A 20,865-nucleotide genomic window follows, 5' to 3' on the forward strand; every position below is an offset into this window, starting at 1 on the left:
TTCTTTGCGATGAATGATTTAGTACCAACGTTACAAGGGTCAGATACAGTTTTGCCTATGGCTATTCCGTGAGACTGAGGCGCTTTTTGTTTGTTCGAAGTGCGTGTTTAGGGTGTGAGAGGGGAGTCGATGTGCTTTGATTCCAGCTTGGTAGTTGTAGTCTATGCGATTAAAAAACACGTGTGTGTGAAGTATCCAAACAATGATAACGCTTTCATTATGGCTGCTTTAGCCACAGACCTTGAGCTACTGTACAGTGGGTTGGGTTCCGTTTAGAAGTGTCCACTTCATTCGCCCTTTCCGTGATTCACAGCTACGTGAAATGTATTACTACTGATATGCAAAACTATTAACTTTTTCGCCAAGAGGTGGCAGCTTGATACTGTAAGGTGTAAGCCATTGGTTCCAACGGAGATTTTATTTGGGTCGCCAGCATAGCCTAGCGACAATTTGTGTTGTGTAATAGGCCTAGCATAGGGCCTACCTTATATAGCTTATAGTTTGTTAACAGTCACGGTTTTGTCATAACTCCCTCTATGCATTTTTGCATTTAGAATAGCTCTAAAACCGGGGGGCGAACACGTCGCAGGGGGGGCGCCAGTGCGTGGATATCTCAATCGCAAAATTAAACAATATTTCTATCGGGCGCCTACCATGGACTAGGCTGGGTGAAAATCAAAAGATTGCGTCAAAAGATTGAGCTTAACCATTGACCTCATGGTTGCAAAATGCAAGGGAACATGAATCAGCATATTATTTGCACAAACAATAACGGAGAGTAGCTCTTCAACTTTGCCCGTTAAAATGTGTATGAACAGTCTCGCAACGCATTTCATGAAGGCCCTTTGGACATGTCAGTTATTTGCACCACTGGGAAAAACGGCATTTTGTTTTAGACTACTGGTATTTCATTTGTGCATTGACAATAAAGCTGAATATCATTTGAACTAGATGACTAAACTTATGCATATGTAGAAGAACAAACATTCACAAAAATCCATGACATGACCTCTCTTCTTGATAGCTGTTGAAAACTGCATGGAACTGACAGGGATTGTTTTGTTTAATAATAAATAAATAAATACATTATGCTGCTACCTTCTGCTTTTCCCAAATACAATGTAGCCTACAGGTGTACCTTTCATCAGTCCAGGGGCAATGGATGGACTGTGATGAACTGCCCTACTTGTGATTGTTTAGAGATTTTAAAGGTTTTATAACAATGTTACAGATTTTTTGGCCCAGAAACAAATCTATTCACCTTTGCAGCGCCAGTAGGCTACTTTGTGTGCGGAATGTGTGCAAACACACATTTCAAACAAGCATACACAAAAGTTTCAAGAGTGAGGAATGGAGTAGAAGATGGAGACAAATTCATTAATATGATTTATTTTCGCGGAATGGATGTGCAGGACTGAGCGGCGGTCATATTTTGTACCGCTACGCGGTACATCTAGTTTTGGCTTTCTTTTAATCCTACTGAATTTGTAATTATGTATCAGCCGTTCTAATACCGATAGTATGTGGGTGCCTGTGTGTGTGTGTGCATGTGTATATGTGTGCACCACCATCTACAGGCCAATGAGTGTAGAGTCACTAAATGTACACATAACTTAATTTTTTAGACCCCCCCATGGATGAAATTCTACGAAACTTGGCATACCCCCAGAGAATGTCAGGTTAATCATACACATAAAATTTGGTGCAGTTCTGAACGTCTTTACTGAAGAGAGGGGCGATTAAAGCAGAATGATATTGCATTTTCATTTTTTACCGGGGGGGTGCAAATCACAAATGAGTGATTATGGGCTAGGTTGATGTGGGCCCTTGAGACCAACATACCCTAAAAATGTCTTCATCCTCGGTGCCACGGTTCAGGTAGTTATTTAGGAAAAACTGCATTTTTTGGGTTTCGGGGGGCCCAGCGCGGAGGGGGAGTGGCCCCCGGGGACCAAACGAAATTTTTCCGTAAAAGTCTAGTGGGGCTACATACCCACCAAATTTCATGTGCCCCGGTGTTTCGGTGCCCCGGGTATCGTTGACCAAAATTTCAGGAAGTAGATGACGGGAAAAAAAAAAAAAAAAAAAAAAAACTTTGACAATCCCTATATGACCGCTTCGCTAGCTTCGCTAGCGGCGGTCATAATAAAACGTAATAATTATTGACGCTTCTGACATGGGTGTCAAAACAGGCTAAAGACTCTATCGCACAGCATATTGGACAGAACACATTGACTCAAAACATATGCATAACATAGGCCTACACAACTCAATATTCATAGGCTAGCCTACATTAAATTGATCCACATATCACAAATATAGCCTACAACAAATGCTGACATCATAAACGCACAGTGTAGCCTTTAACCTACACTTTCAAAAAGAAGAGAAAGAACGCTCTGAGGAGGCCACTGAAACAGGCACGCAAAGACACAGATGAATAAGTTCATCTACCTCGCTGAAGAGAGCTCTTGTTTGTGGATGGAGCTTATTTAATATCCATGCCACCTTTCACCGTGGTGCACCGAGACTCCCCGATAACACTATGCATCATTTTAAACTGAAGATTGAGGCGGCCCGTGTTCAGCTCCTTGGGAAACTCACGGTAATATTCAGCTAGCCTACCTAATATGGCATATTGTCGTACCATAAAGCTAGCGTCATAGGATATCTCCCTCAGGTTTGTTTTGTTAATTTGTTTAGTTTTTGTTTATATCTCCCAGGTCTAATGTAGGCCTAACATTTTTTAGTGCATAATAGAACTAGATGTACCGCAGAGCGGTACAAAATATGACCGCCGCCCAGTCCAGCACATTTTTTCCACAAAAAGAAATCACGCTGAAAGGCCTATATGATTCTAACTGTCTCACTAAATTGCATTATCCACACTCAATTCTCACTGGTATCTGCTAGACAACAAGTCCCAAAACATGATTAGTTCATAGATTTCACATGTAAAATTCATTTTATACAACCCCACCTCCATCTTGCCTGTTCATAATTCTGAGAAATTCTTGATTGTCTGTGTTATGTTTATGTTATGTGTGTGGGTGTGTGTGTGTGTGAGTGTGTGTGTGTGTGTGTGTGCGTGCTTGTGTGTGTGCCTGCGTATGTGCCTGTGCATGGAAGCGTACATATGTCACTCACTGTGTGAGTATATGTCATACGTATGATTACTGTGAATGTGTGTGTGTGCGTGTGTATCTGTTTGTGCACATGTGTGCACATGAAATGGGTTAACATGACCCCTGGAGGCAAATATACGGAAAAAAAATGGTCATCCTAGGCCCTACAGTTCTCAAGATATTCACAGAGAACTGTGTCTGGCCTACCCTCCTTTCGGGGTGTCCAGTCCAGCGGGGGGGCTACAGATCAAAACGAAAAATGACGGTTCCATGCTATCCATGTGGGGGTACATGCCCACCAAGTTTTGTGTACCCCGGTCTTTCAGTGTCCCGGGAATCCTTGTTGGTGTACGTCACTAAATGTACACATAAATTATTTTATTGTAAGGCCCCCCATGAACGAAAGTACACAAAACTTGGCATGCATTCGGAAGGTGTCATAATGATCCTACACTTTCAATTTCGTGCAGTTTTGACCATGTCAGCCAGAGATATTGTGATGAAAACACCTACATTTTTGCTTTTTAATTTTTAACTAGGTGGCGCTATACATGAAATAAGTGGTAATGGGATGGGTTGACATGGCCCCTTGAGATCAACATACAAAAAAAAGGTGGACCTCCTAGGCCCTACGGTTCTCGAGATATTCACAGAAAACTGTCTCCGGCCACCTACAGGCCAGTTGGTGTATAGGAACATAAATTAATTTATTGTGTGGCCCCCCATGAACGGAATTCCACGAAACTTGGCGTGCATTCAGAGGGTGTCATAATGATCCTACACTTCCAATTTCGTGCAGTTTTGACTATGTTAGGTCACAGATACCTGCGATTACAACACCTCATTTTTACTTTTTTGTGTTTAACTAGGTGGCGCTATACATGAAATGAGTGGTTATGGAATGGGTTGACATGGCCCCTTGAGATCAACTTACAAAAAAAAAAATGGTCCTCCTTACGGTTCTCGAGATATTCACAGAAAACTGTGTCTGCCCTACCCTCCTTTCGGGGGGTGCAGTCCAGCGGGGGGGCTACAGATCAAAACGAAAAACGATGGTTCCATGCTATCCATATGGGGTTACATGCCCACCAAGTTTCGTCTACCCCGGTCTTTCAGTGTCCCGGGACTCATTGACGGAAATTTGGACATGCGAAAAAGAAAAAAAAAAAAAAAAAAAAAAAAATCTGACTAAACCTATATGACCTATATGACCGCCGCTTCGCTGCGCGGCGGTCATAATAATAGACAGGGGGACGGAGAGCTTCTTTTTTTCTGATCGTGAGTGGTATGACATATAAATACGCGTGCTTTCCTGCAGGGGGTGCTGCCGCACCCCCAGCACCCCTACTTCCCACGGCTATGTCTTAACGTGAAATCACCAACCTGAAACAACACCATCCGTCAGTTCACTGGGCGATGCTGTTGCTTGAACGGAGCTGGGTGGTCTTTTGAAAAACTTTCTAATATCCATAACGTTTCAACAACATGTACACAAAGTGTTTTATCACAGACTGTAAGTGACCGACTTCTGACAGAGGCTTTTTGGAACACCGAAGCCATGACGTATCGTTGTCAAGGCAGCATTTTCACTGGATCTAAACAAATCAATCTAACCATTGAAATCACCATAGCGGATAGCCCAGAGACGTGGCATAGATCGTGTAGCAAGTCAAATTATTTTTCAATATTGGGCTTTGAAAATAAGGGATATATTTCCTCAGTAATAGAGCATTTGGTGACATTTATAGAGAAACCGAGGGGGAGTTATATTGGAAATAAGAGTTGCCGGGAATTTAAAACACTAAAAAAAGATTCGGGGCTTTTGAAAAAAGATTCTGGGCTTAAGCCCCGTAAGCCATCCCCTAGCTCCGCCACTGAGATAGATACAAATAGATAGGGAGAGTACATTCTAAGTAGCCTGGCGGGCCATCCTATATCATTGACATGTATAGTCTGGCATCGAATCATTCACCTCGCTTAATCCAAGGGGCGGGCAGAGAATTGTCTTTCAAACTGCCTAGGCATGCAATAGGCCAGCGCTACGACCATATCCGTATCCGGTCGGCAAAACGGCAAATACATCCTTCTTCGAAAGGAATGACTTAAGTGCATTGTGTTGATCTACTTTCAAAGAAAAGCACTTCCAAAGCAAAGTCCAACTCCTCCAAAGTTGACGCCAACGCCGATTCAAACAACCGCTCTTCGTTTGCCATAGCCACCTTCCTTGTTGTTCACCGTCGCAGGATGTCGTTATCCTGTTAAGCCCGCCTTAAGACTCTCTAACGAAATAGAGCGCTGTGATTGGCCGTCATCCACGGTGTTAAGCCAATAGAAATTCCTATGGTTCGATACTAGACGTACAAGCTGAGCAAATTAATTTGCCGCCGCTAGGGTGCGTCTAGATTTCTAGGCTACATTCTAAGCGTTGCATGCTCCATAAATGTACCAACTGTACTATGGATATGACCACTATTACCACTTATTATGATTAAAAAAAAAAAAAAAAACGTTTCAATGGTCAATTTCTAAAAAATGGCCCCAGAACAGTGCCCCGTACTGTTGGTCCTCATCATTCAGGCTCTGCTGGAGTTTGCATCTCACCGAACCAAAATAATCAACAAGCATTCAGGGGAGATTCGTTGGCCTATGGTGCCTTATAATTAATTCATTAATGTATGATAGATAGATGATTAGAAACCCTTAGTCAGTGTGGATTGGTCATTGGTCATTGGTCAAAGAATAAATGTGATGTAAATGGATTTGAATGTTTTTATGTATCTTACAGAAATACCGGTTGTGTAGCTGGATCTTCGGATATCACATTTTCTGGAGGTGTATCTAACACGATCGGTAAGTGAAAATCTATAAATCAACATAACATGTTCCTCACGGCAGATGTAATGTGTAGTTTAGTCATGATTCTCATTTATTTCTCATTTGCTACGGCAATAAGTTCACTGGTCCCATGTGATCCCCTCACCGAGATCATAATCAGTCCAGTCAATTTTTTCACAGGTTTTTAGTGAATATTGCACAAAAATACTTTCAATTCAACTGTAAAAATTAAAAAGAAAACGTTTACACCTCAAATCAAAATTAGGTTATGTGTGGTCAAAAAAGGAGATCAATAAAGTCACTCTGATTAGAAATAATTAAAAAACCTTTAATTAATTAGCCTGTGTGTTGTTGCACACTGATTTATTGATATCTCGCAATGTATATCTCAAATATATGCAGCAAATACAATATATACCACAAAAAGTCCTCACTGCCTTTACTCCATTCCAAACTTTGCAGTTAATTCAAAAATCATCAAGGGAAAGTACCTGCAGACCTGTGCTGACTGCTTCCTATATGCCAAGCTATCAGTCGATGATACCATCTCCAACCACATGTTCTTGGCTAGTAAGCTCTCTGACCTGTCCATCTACAGTGTTGGTGTCTATCTGTGTGACGCTATGAATGCCACTTTACATATTACCGATGTTCTTTTTGTCGCTTATTTCACTCTCTTTCTTTCGTGACTCTGTGACCTTCAGAGAGAGAGGGGTCAGTTCTAGAAGAGTCTGAGAAAGAGATGTTCAGGAAACAAGCTGAGTGTGTGAACCTCCCACAGATAACCTACCTCCAAGCAGGTGGAGCAGGTGAGGCGGTGTGTGTTTGTGTGTCTGGGAGTGTGTGTGTGTGTGTGTGTGTGTGTGTGTGTGTGTGTTTGAGTATGTGTTTGTGTAATGTGTGTGTGTGAGAGAGAGAGAAAGAAAGAAAGAAAGAAAGAAATAGTGAGTGAGTATGCATTGTGTGTGTGTGTGTGTGTGTGTGTGTGCGTGTGTGTGTTCCTTCTAAACCTCAATTTTGCTGTCTCTTCTTTTAGATCTCTGTCCTGACGAGAGAACCCAGCAGTAAAGAGATACTACTTACAAGACAACATGCAGTCACTGGAACCCATTTCAGAGGGCCTCATTATATTCATCTTTTCATCTATCTAGTGTTGTTATAGAGTTAGCACTTCTAGTATTAGAGCCAGTACTAGTACTGCATGCATGTCACTGTCCCAAACCAGTATCTGTTTGAAAGTGTAGCACAAAAACCTATGTATTCAGTGTGTTTATGTCAGTGTTTCTCAAACTTTTTCAGACCAAGGACCACTTAACCAATAAAAAAAATCATGGATCACCTAGTTAAAAAAGACATAGCATAGACCTATTTCAACAGTATATTACAGACAATAGGCCTACTCACTGAACCACCTTGGTTTTTGTCTTTGCATCTTGCTTATTGTGTCAGATGATTCATATGATTTAATTGCCGTAGCTTACATTTGGATTCACATACAAGTCAATTCAATATTGCAAACAACTCATCTATATCATATTTTACCAAGTCTGCATGGCATTTACAGTAGAAGGCACTTTTGTCCAAAGCGAATTTCTGTACATTTATACCCTCATATAATGTCTGCAGTTAACAAAATAACATTTTGATCAAGCATGTCAGAAATATAGTCATGGTCTTCATTGTGTATTTTACTAGTGAATGTAGCCCTCCCAAACAATAGCTATCCACCAAAACCTCCCCAATGCTGTGTCAAATATCATGTACGACCAATGGACAGGTAGCTTGACTGTGTGGTGGAACCAGACATAGGATTGATCAATTGCCAAACAGCACCAGACAGATGAATGGGGCTGATCTCATATGGACAAAGCACTGGACCGGGCAACCATGTAGGTTGTCAGGACAGTAGACAGGATGCCATAGCGACAATATATCACAGCAAAAACATCTATCAAACCGCCTCCTGTATGGCATGTGATGTCTTGGTTTGAGGTTAACTCCCCCCATAGTGCCTTAGGAAAGACTGGCATTGGGGGTTAACTACATTAAATGTGATGCCAAATGGGTAAAAGAGTTTAGCTTGGCCAGCTAGCATTCGCATGCTGCTGTGTTGTTGTTCACATATGAACTCCACAGCCAGTGGAATTCCTCGCCCCTCTGCCGTGCTCCTGAGGTGCTGTGTTGATGGGCTGGGATTGTTTACAGCTCAGTCCGTGGTGTGGCCTGCACCATAAACAATCATCAGCATTAGCTAAATGAGTAAACAAACTGTTAATGAGCCTGATGTCCTCTGCTTCCCACCAGAAAGCCAGAGGGGTTCGAAAGGGAATGAAGTCTGGAATAGCTAATGAGCTGCTGATCCCTTCCTCGTTTTCTTTTTTGTTATCTTACTACATTTCCCATGATGCCAAGCGGTTCAGGGGCCTCCATGTTGTGTGCTCAAAGAGAAGACCATGAGACCCCCTGCCCGCACACACACGCACATTTTTGGTTCGGCAAGTGCCCAGACATCCCTCCACCAGATTAGCCACGGGAAAAGCCTTTACCCTGGCGTGCGTTTTTTGTGTTCCAACATCACACTTTTGGTTTAAACAGACTAACTGGAGGACCCTGAGGGGCAAATTTTTGTTGAATTTTTGTTTTGTGAGATTACAATCGCAAACTGCACCTTTGCCTGCAAACTTGAAATCCCAACGGTGCTTTTCTATGGAAGGAGGAGTAGTTATGGCACACACTGGCATCACTGTTTAAGGGAGTGGGTTCAGGGAGGACGTTTGGTCATTTGTAGGGAAATCGATGGGCATTGAGATAGTTTTACCTCTTAGTATAAAGTATGTGCAAGCCATCAGATTGCACCATGTGCACCCAATTAGACAGTCCAAAGAGAAGTCAGCTCTTAAGCTAGACCTTTCTATCAGACATTTGCATGAGGGGATGTGTACAAATGTTGTGTTTGTTGTGTTGTTGATTATTGAGCATAACACCTGCGTTGGTTTTATCGGGCCACACAGCATATTTTCGGATGAGCTTTTTTTCCCATCAGAGAAGGTGTGAATTAGATGCAAATTATAGACAAGATTTTTTTCATCCTCTAATTGACGTCCATGGTCATCTGCTTTCTGCTACGCAGCGCCTCGGATCCTCAATTATGAAATGAAACCCCAATGTTATCTTAGATGTACCGCAGAGCGGTACAAAATATGACCGCCGCCCAGTCCAGCACATGTTTTCCACAAAAATAAGTCATGCTGAAAGGCATATATGATTCTAACTGTCTCACTGAATTGCATTATGCACACTCAATTCTCACTGGTATCTGCCAAAACATGATTAGTTCATAGATTTCACATGTAAAATACATTTTATACAACCCCACCCCCATCTTGCCTGTTCATAATTCTGAGAAATTCTTGAATTGTGTGCACGTGTGCGTGTACATGTTTATGTTTATGTGTGTGTTGGTGGGTGTGTGTGCGTGCATGTGCTTGTGTGTTTGCCTGTTTATGTGCCTGTGTGTGTGCATGTGCATGTATGCGTATATATGTCTACTGTGTGAGTATGTGTCATACGTAGGATTACTGTGAATGTATGTGTGTGCGTGTGTATCTGTTTATGCACATGTGTGCATATGGAATGGGTTTACATGACCCCTGGAGGCAAACATACTGAAAAAATTGGTCACCCTAGGCCCTACGGTTCTCAAGATATTCACAGAAAACTGTGTCTGCCCTACCCTCCTTTCGGGGGGTCCAGTGCAGCGGGGGGGGGCTACAGATCAAAACGAAAAACGATGGTTCCATGCTATCCATGTGGGGTTACATGTCCACCAAGTTTCGTGTACCCCGGTCTTTCAGTGTCCCGGGAATCCTTGTTGGTGTACGGTCACTAAATGTACACATTAATTATTTTATTGTAAGGTCCCCCATGAATGAAAGTCCACGAAACTTGGCATGCATTCGGAGGGTCCTACACTTTCAATTTCGTGCAGTTTTGACCATGTCAGCCAGAGATATTGTGATGAAAACACCTAATGTTTTGCTTTTTAATTTTTAACTAGGTGGCGCTATACATGAAATAAGTGGTAATGGGATAGGTTGACATGCCCCCTTAAGACCAACATACAAAAAAAAGGTGGACCTCCTAGGCCCTACGGTTCTCGAGATATTCACAGAAAACTGTCTCCGGCCACCTACAGGCCAGTTGGTGTATAGTAACATAAATTAATTTATTGTGTGGCCCCCCATGAACAGAATTCCACGAAACTTGGCGTGCATTCAGAGGGTGTCATAATGATCCAACACTTCCATTTTCGTGCAGTTTTGACTATGTTAGGTCACAGATACATGCGATTACAACACCTCATTTTTACTTTTTTGTGTTTAACTAGGTGGCGCTATACAAGAAATCAGTGGTTATGGAATGGGTTGACATGGCCCTTTGAGATCAACATACAAAAAAAAAATGGTCCTCCTAAACCCTACGGTTCTCGATATATTCACAGAAAACTGTGTCTGCCCTACCCTCCTTTCGGGGGGTGCAGTCCAGCGGGGGGGCTACAGATCAAAACGAAAAAAGGTGGTTCCATGCTATCCATGTGGGGTTACATGCCCACCAAGTTTCGTGTACCCTTCGCTGCGCGGCGGTCATAATAAGTAGCCAGAGGGCTGGATGGGGGGAAGTCTGGAATAACCAACAAGCTGTTCCTCATTTCTTTTAATGCTATCTTACTACATTTCCCATAATGCTAAGTGGTCACACACACACACACACATATATTTTATTTTTCACCGAGTGCCCAGACATCCCTCCACCAGATTAAGCAACCCTTGATCCCTGGCGTGCGGTTTTTGAGTTTGGCTGTCAGTACCGAGCGTCCGCTGGTGTCCTGTTTGTCTTTGCGCTTTGTGTGCTCTCACTGGAAATCAGCTGCGGATCCGTCTCGCCAACTTTGCTCCGAGCTCTGTGGCTAGATAAGTCGGTACCCAGGGTTGGGGGGGGGAGCAGGGGTGCAAAGGCCGATCTCAGAGGCACGGTTGCTAACACCAGAGGCCCAAATGCAATCTGCCGTAAGCCTCTCGCCACGCCCCTGGTGTCAAAGACAAGCAGAGGTGGAGGTGTGCGCTGAAGACGATTCAGCCTCTCACAGTGTCTAATCATCTCACCTAATACACACACACACACACACACACATACACACACACACCAGGCTCACAAGCACTTCGCTGTTCTTTGTGTCTCCAACAATAACCCCCTCTCATCATCTCACCCATTCTAATCTTTCCCTATTCTGTCTCTCTCTCTCTCTCTGCCTCTGAGGAGCAAGCGAATGTTAAACAGGAACAGGGAGAACAACGAAGAAGCGAGAGAAAGAGAGAAAGGCCACTGCAATTATAAACGAGAGAATGATTCATTTTTTACTGAAACAATGGAGGAGAAAAAACACCTAACGGAGACATTAAAGAGAGAGAGAGTGCTGAAAGAGTGTGAGAGAGTTAGAGAGGAACTGTGTGTCTGTGTGTGTGTGCGTGCATGCATGTTTGAGCATTTCTCTGTGTGTGTGTTACAGGTGATAAAACACCTGTGTGTGTGTGTGTATGTAGATATTATATTAAAAATAAACCCTTTCCTCCCAAAACGCTCATTTACAACACTAACAGTCTTCAAACAGATTCATTTGGTGGATTTTAAATTGGCAAAGAAAGTTGACGTTTTGTATAAAAAAGCATGTAAGGATGTAAAGCATCCAAGTATGGAAGGATACTGTAGATATCCTGCTGGTATTCACAGGTACACACACACACACACACATATGCACTCACAGCAGAGATGATTCTGTATCACAAGCATGTTGAATGTACGTACACACGTACACACACACGTACACACACACACACTCACACACACACAAACAAACACACACACACACACACACACACACACACACACACATATACACTCACAGCAGAGATGATCCTCTATCACAAGTATATCATCACACACTCACGTACACACACATACACTCTCTCTCTCTCTGACACACACACACATACAAACAAGCTCTCTCTCTCTCTGACACACACACACATACAAACAAGCTCTCTCTTTCTCTCACGCACACACACACACAGACACACTCTCACAATATCACTCATACATGTGCTCACACACAAACCAGCACAGCAGTTAACCAGTCACATGAGATGTTTACAGTACCTACATACACACTCAAGGTAGAACACACACTTCTAACTTACTGTTGACTATATATGCACTGCACACACACACACACACACAAAGTTTAAAGATAGTTCCTGTTCGCTGCATCACACATTACTGTAACCTCCACGTTGCTTGAGAGCCTAGACAGTGTTTTTCAGTTGAAATCTCTTTCCCTTTTTTCCATCCCTCCTTCTGTGTGCGTGCGTGCGTGTGTGTGTGTGTGTGTGTGTGTGTGTGTGTGTGTGTGTGTGTGTGTGTGTGTGCGTGTGTGTGTGTGTGTGTGTGTGTGTGTGTGTGCGTGTGTGTGTGCGTGTGTGTGTATGTATGTGTGTGTGTGTGTGTGTGTGTGTGTGTGTGTGTGTGTATGTATGTGTGTGTGGTCTCACCTGTGCTTTTACCCAGAGCACAAGAGATATCTGATTCTCAGGCAAACATGTCTTGAAGCAATTGAACATTTTCTTTCTCCAGATGCCTGTGTGTGGGAGTGTGTGTGTGGGAGAAGATTCAAGATGTGTGTTTGTTTCAAGCTTATCTTTGTCTTCCTGTCACTGTTGCATACAGTGTATCCTGCAAAATATTAACAACTACAAGTTCTCAACTGAAGCAACGACTAAATGTAGCCGCTTGCCGTTGCTTGCATGCCATGCTAAAAAAAAAGCTCAATGTCTTTCAAACGACAACCCTGCTGTCCAAAGTCGCTCTGAATAAATGTATGGGAGTTAAAGCTTTCTCAGGTTTCCAAAAAAAAAAAAAAACAAGCCTATCTCACTTAGTAGTTCTGAGTGTGAAGTCTGGCCACCACTGACAGGCGTTGCTTGATCTGTGATGGCAAATGGTTGGCAGAATCAAAGGGACATGGACGTGGTGGAATGATCAAAGCGGGTATTGAGGGCCCGGTCCTGCCCGTGGTCCTGTGCCGTCGGGGAGGAACCGGTTCTATTTCCCTGAGGGCCCGTGTCCTTGGAACATGTGCCCGCATCCTTAAAACATCACTTTCTTGTTAAAAGTCTCTTTTGAAGCCCAAGAGGAAAGCCAGGCCCCCTGGCACTGCTGGGACGCTATCAAGCACCATTTGTCCGTGTTACTTCTTCACATGCTCCTCTTTCCACAGGCTAGCTTTCCTTTCACCTTCTTCTTCTTCTTCTTCTTTTACCTCTCCTTCTTTCTTTCTTTTCTTTTCTTTCTGTCTTCCCTCAGGTGATTGTTTCATCTCAACAGCTAAGAAAGAAGTGACTCGTCTTTCAGGGGACAAAGGTGTCTCATTCCCTCTCCCCTCTTTCCCCCTCCCTGTGTCTGTTGTTGAAGGCACCCTTTGAAAATCACTTTGCCCTACTAAGGAGAGGAATGCTTGGTGGTAGCTTTTGTGTGAACCTGTGTATGTTACAGTATGTATTTGACTGTGTGTGACAGAGCGAATGGGAGAGGGAAAAATATGGCTGTTGTTTCTTTAAGTGAGGTACTGTGTTTGTAAGTGTTTGTACATATTTCCTATAGCTCTGTCTTTGTCTGTAACATTTGTGTATCTCTGAATTCATGTTCTTTTTTTCTTTTTCTATTTTTATGTCTCTGTGCACGTGTCACACATATGTGTGTGTGTGTATGTGAGTGTGTGTATGAGTGAGTGAATGAGAGAGAGAGAGATTATGTGTCTCTTCAAGAAAGCATTATGTTCCTACCCTAGAGAAATATGTTCCTTTGTGCTGAAATGAATATCATCTCACAATTTGCCCAAACTGCTTGCCCAACCGGTGAAAATTATATTTCTTTCACTGACTTTTTTTGGCAAATAAGTTACAACAAAACAAATGAAAACAATACAATGAGCGTATTGGACTCTAGCAACGAACCCTTTGCTTTAGTTGTATGTGGATGTCTTTAGTTGTCTGTAGGATGTCTGTCTTTAGTTGCGTGTAAGATGTGTAGAATGTCTGTCTTTAGTTGTGTGTAGGATGTCTGTCTTTAGTAGTGTGTAGGATGTCTGTCTTTAGTTGTATGTAGGATGTCTGTCTTTAGTTGTGTGAAGGATGTCTGTCTTTAGTTGTGTGTAGGATGTCTGTCTTTAGTAGTGTGTAGGATGTGTAAGATGTCTGTCTTTAGTTGTGTGTAGGATGTCTGTCTTTAGTTGTGTGTAAGATGTGTAGAATGTCTGTCTTTAGTTGTGTGTAGGATGTGTAAGATGTCTGTCTTTAGTAGGATGTCTGTCTTTAGTAGTGTGTAGGATGTGTAGGATGTCTGTCTTTAGTTGTGTGTAGGATGTCTGTCTTTAGTTGTGTGTAGGATGTCTGTCTTTAGTTGTGTGTAGGATGTCTGTCTTTAGTAGTGTGTAGGATGTCTGTCTTTAGTTGTGTGTAGGATGTCTGTCTACTGTCCCTTGTCTCAGTGTGGGAGATGCATGTGTGCTTACAGCGTATTTCAGTCGTATTTCTTGCTAATTTGCTCTACAAATGTCTCCCTTCTCCCTCAGTTTGGAGAATGCCTGTATCTATGAAAGTGTCTTAATTGGTTCTCAAATCTTAATTGTTAATTAATTAATTTAATCCACAGTCCTGTGTGAGAGTGTGAGGGACATGTGAATTTTTAGATAGAAAGAATAGCAGTTTAGTTACAGCTGCAGTGCAAAGGTTGGTGGGTGTGTATCTGTATGTGTGTGTACACAGTATGTGTGTATGTGAATGTGCGTGCATGCATTTGCCTGTATGTATGTGTGTGTGTGTACATGTGTATGTGTGTGTACTGTATGTGTGTGTGTGTATGTGAGTGTCTGTGTATATGTGTGTGCGTGCCTGTGTGTGTATGTCTACGTGTGTGCGTGTACGTGTCTGTGTGTGTGCGTGCGTGTGTGTACGTGCGTGTGTGTACATGTGTGCGTGTATGTGTGTGTGTGTACATGTGTGTGTGTGTGTGTGTGTGTGTACATGTGTGTGTGTACGTGCCTGTGTGTATGTGTGTGCATGCATGTGTGTGTGTGTACATGTGTGTGCGTGTGTGTGTGTGTGTGTGTGTGTATGTGTGTGAGTGCATGTGTGTGTGTGTGTGTGTGTACGTGCGTGTGTGTGCATGGCTGCTTGAGTCAGATGGTGATGACACAGGTGAGTGGGTACTGCAGGAGCAGTCTAAGAAGGGTGCAAAGAAGCGTGAGAACCCTATCTACTTCCTCCTGTGCAGTCAGGCTCTCAAGGGGCACCACAGGGCCCATGACGAGGGAATGAGAAACAGAGAGATGTGACTGTGTGTGTGTGTGTGTGTGTGTGTGTGTGTGTGTGTTTGTGTGTGTGTGTGTGTGTGTGTGTGCGCATGTGTGTGTGTACGTGTGTGTGAGTGAATGTGTGTGTCTGCATGCGTGTGTATGTGTGTGTGTGTGTGTGTGTGTGTGTGTGTGTGTGAAAGAGAGATAAACAGAGAAGTTAAGAGACAGAACAAAGAGAAGGAAAGAGGGAGAGGCTAGAGAGAGAGAGAGAGTAAAGGGCTGGACATGGGGGGGGGGGGGGCAGGTGGTATTTGTCCCATTTTGTTCTCCTTTTCTTTTTCCTGCCCCCCCCCCCCCAGACGCCGCAGCCGCACTGACATTTGGGCAAATCAGCTGTGCTGTCCTCTGATCCGTCGTGACTCTGAAGTAGATCGCCCTGCTCTGCATGACAGGTGCCGCAAAGGCCTCCTTTCCCCACCCTCTCCCCATGTCTCCACAAAAACACATCTCTCCACACACCTCCACCCTCTCCCCATGTCTCCACAAAAACACATCTCTCCATCAACTCCTCTCTCTCTTCTCTCCCTCCATCCCCCCTTCTCCATTCCTCCTCTACCCTACTCCTCTCTCTTCTCTCTCTTCTCTCTCTTCCCTCCCTCCCCCTTCTCCATTCATCCTCTACACCTTTGGGAAAAGAGGCAGAAAAGAGAACCATAAACGTCTATGCCCCCCCCTCCCCCCACCTTGTCAGACTGTGTTCCAGCGAAATAAGGAAATGCCAAGTCGGGGAGGCAGATGATGAGCGTGCAGGCTGGGGTAATCTCCACTAAAGGTCATGTGTATAGAGCAGCCACTACGGCTAAAATAAACGATCAAACGTTGGGAGCCATCTCTCGCCTCGCTCGGCCTTCCACTCTGTTAGCGGCAGCCGCTGACTCACTGACGGTCTGTGAGACTAAAGGGAGAGCGGGGGAATGGATTGGTTGTGGATGGAGCTGAACCTTTGGGTGGAGGGCGCAGGATGAGGTGTGTGTGTGTGTGTGTGCGGGGGGTGCGATTGCTGTTGTGGCAGAGATTGCTGATCAGTCAGAGACGCGGCCTGTGTGCTAACAGACGGGTGGAGAGCGACTAGCGCTGAGATGTTTAGCTTCAGATGATTGCTTGAGAAGAGCCGATGGGGAAGGCAGAGTGGGACTTCAGTGGAAGAAATGTGTGGGTGTGTGAGTATGTGTGTGTGAGTATGTGTGTGTGTGTGTGTGTGTGTGTGTGTGTGTGAGTGAGTGCGCGCGTGTGTGTGTGCGTGCGTGTGAGTATGTGTGTGTGCATGTGTGTGTGTGTGTGTGTGTGAGTATATGTGTGTGTATGTGTGCGTGTGTGTGAGTATGTGTGTGTGCGTGCATATGCATGCATGTCTCTGTGTATGTGTGTGTGTGTGTGTGTGTGTGAGAGACAGAGAGGGAGATAGAGACAGAGAGCAGGAGGGAGGTAGATGGTAGAGGTTTTTATTCTTTCTTAATTCTTATTATTACTACTACTTATTATTACCTACTGTATATAAATGCTTTGGCAACAGTGTATCTTCAGTCATGCCAATAAAGCTTATTGAATTAAGAGACTGAGAGGTTGAGAGGTAAAGAGAGAGAGGGAGTGGGGGACAGGGATTGTCTCTGCATTAAGCTCTCTCATATTGCAACAACATGCTCAAGCATGTAAGAAATCTCTAATTATGTATAAATTACACAAAATGTTAATTTTAGACCAGAGGCAGGTGTAATCTGCCAAGGTATGACATGATAATACATTAATAAATGATGCATTAATCTGCCAAGGTATAGGATTATAATCCATTAATAAATTATGCATTAATACTGACGGAAAAAAAACTTGAATCAACCATGACTCTGTGAAAAGAACTTGTGCTGTCAGGCATAGGAAATGGAGGTGTTGAAATCCAAAGAAACACTGTGCAGAATAGAGACAAAGCAATACCCATTTTGATCCAGGGGATTCCCCCTTTACATACGGCTTGCTTTCACCTGCCTTTCAAAATTGGACTCTAATGCTGATAACATTTCAGACCTCTCCCAGAGGCAACGGATGTAATGGAGACAATGTCAGCCAAACGGCAAATCTTGTTCAACTTCTTTCTGCCATTGCCTACAGCACTCTTCTACTCTTGTACTTTTAAGTTTGCCCAGTTTCAGTCAGTGAACTTTCAGTTGACTTCTTCTGAGTGAAGTGTGTTTGCAAATGCAAATGCAAAGTCAGAGCAGAGGTGCACCGCTCCCTTGACTGCTTTCCTGCTTGTCCTGTTTGAGAACTTACATTTAGAGCAGCACTAAAGAAGATTTGCTCTCAGGGTCCCCCTAGTCGAAAAGCGCAACAATGAATGAACTCGTTAATATAATAAATGTGTGTCTTTGTAACTAAACATAACTCGAATACAGTATAGAGGGAATGCCCGGACAGCTGTCTGTACGAAGAGAGCTCCACATTTATGTAAGTATCCTATCTATTTGTACTCTACAGTCTATAGCATAACTGGGGTGTGTGTGTGTGTGTGTGTGTGGGGGGGGGGGTTCCTACTTGCGACAGCAACTTTCTTAGTCTATGTTACAAATGATATGACAAGCTCAGAGTGCGGCGCTGAGCCCGGTGGCAAGTACAACAAAAAATCTTTGGGACATTACCCAGAGACTTCCTAAGGAGTAGACTCAAAAAATCCTCCATAGAAATGTATGGGGTTAGTTTGTAAAGCCAGTATGGCAATTGTCAACACATATCCCGCCCCTTCCGCGGCAAAAAAGTTGACATGTGAATACATTGTGCCAATCATGTGGTGTGTTGTGAATACATCGTGCCAATCATGTGTTGTGATCTCGCTGCTGGAGCAAGGTTGGTGTTGTGAAGCCTTGCACACACACATTTCTGCCAAAATAGATGACCGATAAGTGCCCAAAAAGCGTTACAATATGGCTGCAGAGTGGAAGGACTTGCCTTAAAGGACTTTGCATTACCTCAACCAAGAGCAACCTAGCGGCGAGTGTAGCGTATGCCACATACAATGTGAATCCGACTAGACAGGAAATATCCCGTTCTGCTACAGTGGGCATGAGATGTAAACATGTTTTTAGACTACAGGCCAATATAGCCTATAGTCCAGACAAAAGTATCACACAAAAAACTTATTAAATTGTAAGATTTTGTCTGATAAGGCATAGCAGACCTTATAGTCTACATTTACAATTTTCAAGGGTAACCGTTTCTGTTAAGAAGATTCTATGGACATTTTGCCTTGTTTGCCTTGTGGCAATATGGCTAGTTAATATTCTTAAGAGCTAGCAGTGTGAGCTGTTACAGTAATAGGCCTATCTAATGAAACATTAAAGGAGAATTCCGGTGTGATATTGACCTAAAGTGTGTTGAAACATGATACCGAGTGTGAACGTAAAAAAAGATTTTGGAGTGCAGGACACAAGCCGAGATGAGCTATGAGACATACGTTCACACTCTGTATCATGTTTCAACACACTTTAGGTCAATGTCACACAATTGTGTTCTGTATGTCTTGTGATCTGTATGACTTGAACTAGTAAACTAATGTTATTTGTCTAGGTAACTGAGTTACCATAGGAATCACCCACTGCCTGTGTCGAGTGATGCTTGTCACCTAGACTTTCAATTCCCCTTAATGTGATTCAGCCACCAATTGGCTTCTATAGTCTTCGACTTGAACACTGACTGCAGCAATTGACAGTTGATGCACTTGCAGTGTTTCAGGCTTGATGGGTTGGACATGGAGAATGTGTGTGTGGCCCTCCAGCACTGCCATCTCAGGCAATTACCCAGCTGTCACGGCTGCCAGGGACTGGCTCTGTGTGGAAAAGTATGAAGGCTTTACGGGGAAGTCTACTGGGTGAGAGATAATATTTGAGGTGTTGTGCATGGGGCAATTTCAGCATTGGTACTCAAAGAAGGTGTGGGTGTGGGTGTGTGTGAGGTTGATTTCATGTCCATGGATAAAAATCTGATGATTCTCTGCATTAGAACACTCTCTCTCTCTCTCACACACACACACACACACACACACACACACACACACACACTCACTCTCTCTCTCGAAAAAAAAAAAATTGAAACAGTGAAGGACAGCATTTCGTCCTCCCGCAATAAACACCCTTTACCAGATGCCACAGTTTCTTGTGTGTCTTGTACTTCCTTTATTAGAAACAGTGCAGTGTATGCCTGCCTGTGTGTGTGTATGTGTGTGTGTGTGTGTGTGTGTGTGTGTGTGTGTGTGCATAACTTAAAAGAACAAGTCAAACACCCCCCACTCCCTCATATCCTAATTAAGTCAATTGTGAAAAAAGAATTTTCCCTTTTCCCTTTAACCTATTTTATTTTCCCTCTGCAGAAATAATTGCACAGTCCTTTTATGTTTTCAATTAATTTCTCTTTTCTCTGTCTTTGGAAAGTCCATACACACACACATGCATACACACACGCACACATACACACACATACACACACACACACACACACACACATATTTCATTCCCTGGTCGTGTCAGTCAAACAATGGAGAGAAAATAATTGACAAATAATTAAAAGAAGAGAAGTTCCTCTCGATTCAATCCTTGCCGCAAGTGTTGTGGGTGACCGTGTCCCCTTTCACACACAAATGCACACACACTGGGAGTAATTACCCCTGATTGACAGAGGAGTGTTGAACAGGAGGGTAGAGAGGAGAGCTCCAATTTGTTTATTGTCCCAACACATTTTAAACAGCAAACTCAAAGCAAAGTCGAGACATCAATTAAAAATGTCCCAAATTCTTGTCTTGACAACAGCGTGTTGAATGAATAAATGAAGTTATTTTGTCAACCACCTACAGTAGTCCTGTGTGTGTGTATGGGTATTTACCCTCTGATGGGTAATACAGAGGGAAGACATTTCTTCAAGAGAAATAAAGTAACTAACTTAGTTGAAAGGCCCCCTAGCCTGAACAGAGAGACTGCAGAGGTAGGCTTTACACATTTGATGAGATCCATGCTGCGTTCTACAATCAGGGGCTTGTGTCAGCCTGACATGCCCACACTCACTACACCGTCCCTGGATCTCAAGAGTATGAGACTCCCCCTGGTCTAGCTTTCATTTGCCTCCCTTCTGAAGATCTCTCTCAATCCTCCCTCTCTCTCTCTCTCTCCCTTCCTCTCTCTCTCTCATGCTATTCCTCTTCTTTTTCTACAACATGCCCTCTTCGTTTGTACTTTCAGGTTTATACCCATCTCTCTCTCTCCCTCTCTCTCTCTCTCTCTCTTTCCCTCTCCCTCTCTCTGTGGTCCCCAGTCCGACTGCTCCAACATGAGCAGAATGTTGAGTCCTCTGGGCTCTCACTAGAAACCCTGATGAGGCCGCCGCTTTGGTTAAGCCTCCCCCCATATCCCCACATGGCTTTCAACCATGTCAGCTATCCATCTCTTTTTCCTCTTGATCCAT

This window comes from Alosa pseudoharengus, unplaced genomic scaffold (assembly GCF_046254945.1).
Source record: "Alosa pseudoharengus isolate Yale_2024_CS ecotype anadromous, Long Island Sound unplaced genomic scaffold, YU_APseudo_1.1 YU_APseudo_1.1_scf_18, whole genome shotgun sequence".
Taxonomy (NCBI): domain Eukaryota; kingdom Metazoa; phylum Chordata; class Actinopteri; order Clupeiformes; family Clupeidae; genus Alosa; species Alosa pseudoharengus.